This window comes from Dipodomys ordii, unplaced genomic scaffold (genome assembly GCF_000151885.1).
Source record: "Dipodomys ordii isolate 6190 unplaced genomic scaffold, Dord_2.0 Scaffold91, whole genome shotgun sequence".
NCBI lineage: Eukaryota > Metazoa > Chordata > Mammalia > Rodentia > Heteromyidae > Dipodomys > Dipodomys ordii.
In genome coordinates, this window is record NW_012267307.1 from 2819872 (window position 1) to 2825569 (window position 5698).

Below are 5698 nucleotides of genomic sequence, written 5' to 3' on the forward strand. Positions count from 1 at the left end.
TGGGCCTGGGCGCTGTCCCTCAGCTCTTCAGCTCAAGGCGAGCGCTCTACCACTTGAGCTACAGCGCCACTTCCGGGTTTCTGGTGGTTTATTGGAGATAGGAGTGTCACGGTCTCTCCTGCCCGGGCTGGCTTTGAACCGAGATCCTCAGATCTCAGCCTCCTGAGTAGCTAGGATTACAGGCGTGAGCCACCAGCGCCCGGCTCGGTTACCTTTCTTAGCAGGACTATGTTAAATCTTCTCCCGGCCCATGACCTTCTCTCCTGACTATCCGTAACCCAGCCCAGACACCATGGCTGTGTTTGTGTCCTTTTCTGACTCTTCTCATCTATGGAGTTAAAATGGAGGATTCTCCTTAGCCACAGTCTTCTATGACCTCTATTTCCCATGGCTTATAGCCATTGTGTGTGTGTGTGTGTGTGTGTGTGTGTGTGTGCACGCGTGCATGTGTGTGTGTGTGTGTGTGTGTGTGTGTGTGAATACATGTGTGTGCCAGTCCTGGGGCTTGAACTCAGGGCCTGGGTGTTGTTGTTGAGCTTTTTTTGCTCAAGGCTAGTGCTCTACTACTTGAGTCAGAGCTCTATTTCTGGCTTTTTTGTAGTATTAGAGATAAGACTCTCATGAACTTTCCTGCCTGGGCTGGCTTGAAATGGAGATCCTCAGATCTCAGCCTCCTGAGTAGCTAGGATTACAGGTGTGAGCCACTGACACTCAGCTGAGTTACATTTTTTAAAAATGATCATTGGTATTAAGTACTTTTTGTGTGTTTACTGGCCATTTGTATATCTTGTAAAACTATTCAAATTCTTTGCAATTGGGGTATTTATTTGTTTGTTTATTTTTATGTGTATATATGCCTGCCAGAAATGGGGCTGGAACTCAGGCCTGGGCGCTGTCAATTAGCTTTTTCTCTCATCGCTGGCATTCTACTACTTGAGCCATGACCTTTCCTGTCCTGGCTAGCTTTGATCCACAATCCTCAGGTCTCAATCTTTTGAGTAGCTAGGATTACAGGTATGAACCACCAATGACCAGCTTAGCCCATGTTTTGTTTTTTTTTTTATGTTACTATCATGTAGAATTCTGTTTTCTAAGGTTCAGAGTCCTGGCCACAATTTACAAGTCAAGATCAATTGCTGTTATACAAAGCATACTCAAGGCTCAAGGGTAGAAAGATAGAATAAAATAAAGTCCTACATTGGGCTCAGTCTATGTGTCCATGCTGTCTGCGTTCAGCTTTCTTGGATTATTAACAAATGCAGTCACTGCTACATAATGTGAGAGAAAGAAACCTTGAAGACTCTCTGGAAATAATTGTGATGTAAGGAGGATTAATGGCTCATGATTTGATTGCCCTGCATAAGTTGTTCTATACTGGATGCACAACTCAAATGCTGTTGTCAGAGTGCAATTGGAAATGGCTGGTGACACAGAGATGAAAATGAGAAACAGGCTCCTGACCGGGCCTAATGAGAGCTGGTGATGAATTTGAGTCTGTGCACAATGGAGCCCTTTCACACTCGAAGGTAATTGAAATGTCAGATAATTCTTTATATATAATGTGAGGCTTGTTAATCCCTGCAAAAGTCTTAATGTTCTTTGTGCAACCGGGAAGAGAGATTTGGGGCAGTTGAGGGGAGGGATGGGGCTTCTCCGACTCAGATGTCCCTTAGCGAGGTGAGACCCTTGGACATTCAACAGCAATTTGGGGATTCGTTTTTACATTTCTGCAGGGAAGGGCAACAAGATTTTGAAGATTCAATCCACAAGCCCGCCCTCTGCTCATGGCGCCTCCCCGCTCCTGTCTGCCCTGGGGTACCAGGAGGTTTCTGGGAAGCACAGAGCACTTCTGGAATGAGTTTCTGCAATGATGGAGACCAGAGGAAGAGCAAGTCAAGATCAAGGATTGAAATGTGCATTGACGGATGCAGAAGTGATTGGAATGAGATGCCCATTACTCCCTTATAGAATGTTCCTAACGATTCTCTTGAGAATGGGTCTTCCAGTCTGTTAAGACATCACCTCGTCTTATGGAAATACAAGGACCTAAGCATGTGAAAATGGAGCATACACAAGGTCAATGCACGGGTGGAAAATGTCCTGCCTCCCAAATGATTAAAGAATTGCAAAGTAAAAATGAAAAAATAAACCTCACACAGAGCCCAGGCAGCATCTCGCAGGGCGCAAGGATGTGTGTCAGCGTGTGACACACAAGTCCCCAGTACATTCCCCGCAGGATGGAAATTCCACGTGGCCCAAATATCAGGTAGGGGAATGCAACAGAGACTGGCCTTCTCTTCTCCCACTTCCACACTGACTGGGCCACATTCTGTCCATTTTTTTCTTCTCATTAGATTCATATGCACCAAGTGTAGTCTGATCATTATGTTTGCTCTATGACACATGTTCATGGTGAGCCCAGGCATGACCCATTTGGTAACTTTGTTTATTTGTAAGCATGTAATAAGCATCTGTGAATCCATCTTCCAAAGTGAGAGCTAGCATTGCCCTTTCCTCAGGCCCTCCTCCCGCAGAGGCACCGATTTTCAATGGCACCAACTCTCCTCCTGCCCGGACTGGACCTGTGAGGTTCAGGTCCTTCTCCTGACTGTGGCCCATGGATGCACAAATGACACAAGCACTGTGTTGAACTCGTGGACAGAATTGTACAGAGTTCAACAAACACGCATGAAGAGAAGACAATGTGGGAAGTAGGAACAGGATCTGCTGGCTGCATTCATGACAGAGGAGCCATGTTGCAACTGTATCCTGTAGTTTTGCTAACTGCTGCCACGGGTAAAAACTGGGGAGAATGTTCCAAGGCCTCTCTTCATTATCCTCAGGGTATGTGTTATCCCAATACAGTTTTAGTTTAAAAACTAGATCACTTGAGAGGATGGATGGGGTTGGGATCAGTGGGGGGAAATGATGGAAAGGGTGACAATAATCAAGGTGGATTGTACTAATTGACATGTCGAATTAAAGCCCCTTTGTACACCTACTTAAGTAATTAAAAAAATAACATTACCAGATAACCCTGAGTAAAGAAGAGTCAAATACTGCTTGAATGCAGTAATCTTACTGCTGCTGTTTATCTGACATTCTGGGTATCTTGTATCTTATCTGATACTCTAACTTAAAGGGAGGGATGGAGCCTGCTAGGAGCCCCAAATGAGCCTCACATTGGGGTCACTGAATTCATTTAAAAATAACAGAAAGGGAACATTGGACAACATGACCTCGACGATCAAAACTGCAAGCTCCTTTTAAGAGTTTAGTTTCTGCCATCAATAAAAATGCTCACCCTGAGCCCATCACTGCTCCGTGCACTGCCAAGAAGGCTTGGAGATGCTCTACTCGGATCTCATTCATTATAGTCAATGCTTTCTTAATTTAATTTTACCATTATCTTTAAATAGCCATGAAAAGGGATTTCAATTCAGCAAGCCAATTTATGTCTACAATGCATGTTGATCAGCATGTGACTTTTCTTGATTGTAAAAGTATTGTCATTGCGTTTAGAAATTGGAATGTACATTTTTTAAATGCCCCCAATTGACCCAGCACCCACATTTCAGTATTCATTCTCTCCCAGCCTGTGTGTCTACACCCCTCTCTGCCTACACACTGCCAGGAGCCAGGGGGAAGCTTCGGCTCTGGGTAGCATTTAGAATTAAAAGGCAAATGTATTTACAGCTCTTTTTGTAAGAATTGCCTGCCCTTCAGACTGAGTAAAGGTGAGGGGAATACATGTGTAAGTAGGCCTTTGGCCCCTCCCCCACGCGGAGTGCTGCACTTGTGTGTTAAGAGCTGCTAGAAAGGAAAATCGATCCTGGAATGTGGAGTGCCTGTTCTTGTGACTTTTAATTAGGGCCCTGTGCTCCTCCTCCCCACGCTGGGCTTCTCGGTGGCTGTGGCGTGGCTCACGTGGCCTGGCATTGCACCTCAGGTTCAGCTGCTGAGCGGACAGGTGTCTGTCTCCATGAGGGACCCACATTCAGTGAAGGTAGAGGCACAGGTATCCACCCAGCTCAGCCACATACCATCTACTGCTGTTTCCCCCTCCCCTTCAAGAATAAACAGGTGTAAGTGGTGTCTGATTTAGAAAATACTTTCTCTAGTGTACGTCAACAGTTATGGCTTTGTTCTTCGTCTGTTTTCCACATGAACACGAGGCAGAGGCCTCCCGGAGTGAGGGAGGAAGGCCAGAGGTGTGCAGTGGTTTCAGGGGTTAAATTTCACACATTTCACAGTATTGTGGAATAGTGATACTTTGTTAAAGTCACAAACACATTTTAACCTTCATGGTGCAAATTGTCATTATCATGGTCTATAAAGTTTGTGAATTCTATGAGCTTTGACAATACAAATTATTTCTTCCACACCAGGTGATGATTACATTTCTTTCCTTTTGCTTAGTGTCAGCTGTTCCCTCTTTCCCTCTCATTCCCTCCCTCCCATCACTGTCTTTGGGTTGCTTAGTTCTTTTTCTTCTATGTCCAGCCTGCCCCAAATCTTGATGACTTGAGGATCTCTGCCATGGCCCAGGAGCCAGGGTGTGCCAGGGAAGGGTGGCTTCGTCAGTCAGATGGTACAGCAGAAGATGTTCCATCTGCTTCCTGCCTCCAGGCTGGTTTGAGCATCTCCACACCATCACAGTCACCCCCATCTGGACTATGGCCATGCACTTGCCTGCGGTGACATTAGGGCCGGCAGGGGCTGAGTCGCACTGACCACAGACCGGGCCTGTTGTGAGCATCGGGTACCCTCAGGAGCCTCCTCTGCTGCCCTTCTGAGGTCCTGCTGTCCAGCGGCCGTGTCTCGGGCTCCGGGGGTGCAGAAGAAGGAGGGAGGGAAGAGCTTCTCCAGCAGGCCAGCCGCCCTGGCCATCTGTCTGTCTGTTGTCTGTAGGAACTGGGGGTGGTCCAGGGTGTTGTGCTGCAGAGCAGTGACTCTGATCACAGATGTTGTGTTTATCCCGGGTGAGGTCAGATGACCATGGTCCAGAGAAATAGACTGTGACACATGTGCCTCAACGTGCAACCTGTGTCCATCTACACGGTTGAACTGGAAAGCCGATGACCGGCGCTAAGCCTCTTACACAGGATTTGCCGGCCTTGCCCCCCCACGCAGTCACCTCTGTCACGGCCCAGGCTCCAGGGCGGCCGGCTTTTCCATCACCAGCCCTCCAAGAGCGCTGTGACCACAGGGTCTGCTGGGCTCCGGCGGCGCTGCCCCCGGGCCCTGCGCTCGGCCCTGCGGGCCTTCACCCCCCCCCCTCCTCCCGCCCGGCTGCCCTGGGCTCCACCCGGGCTGAGCCTGGCCCCTGCCCCGCAGGGGTGAAGCCGGCCGCGGGGAGGGGAGGACTCTGCTCTGCCCAGCTGGCTCTCACCAGGGTCCCGCCTGGCTCAGGCCTAGAGCCACGGATGAAGCCACACTTGGTCCAAACCCGTGGCACCATGGCGCCTTGGGGCCTAAGTAGCTCAAGCCCGGTGTCCTCTCCCGGGACCGCGGCTGCTCCACACGGGACGCGGGGACCTCAGCCTGGCCCCGGCCCGTGGGCCGAGCCCCGGGGACTGGTTTGGGGAGGGGTGTGCAGCGGTGTGGAGGTGCGGGGCGGGGACCTGCGAAGGCTATCGGCGGGGTGGGGGGCGGCTGGGGGCCAGCAGGGCGGTCAGCGGGCACAGGCGCTCTGCGG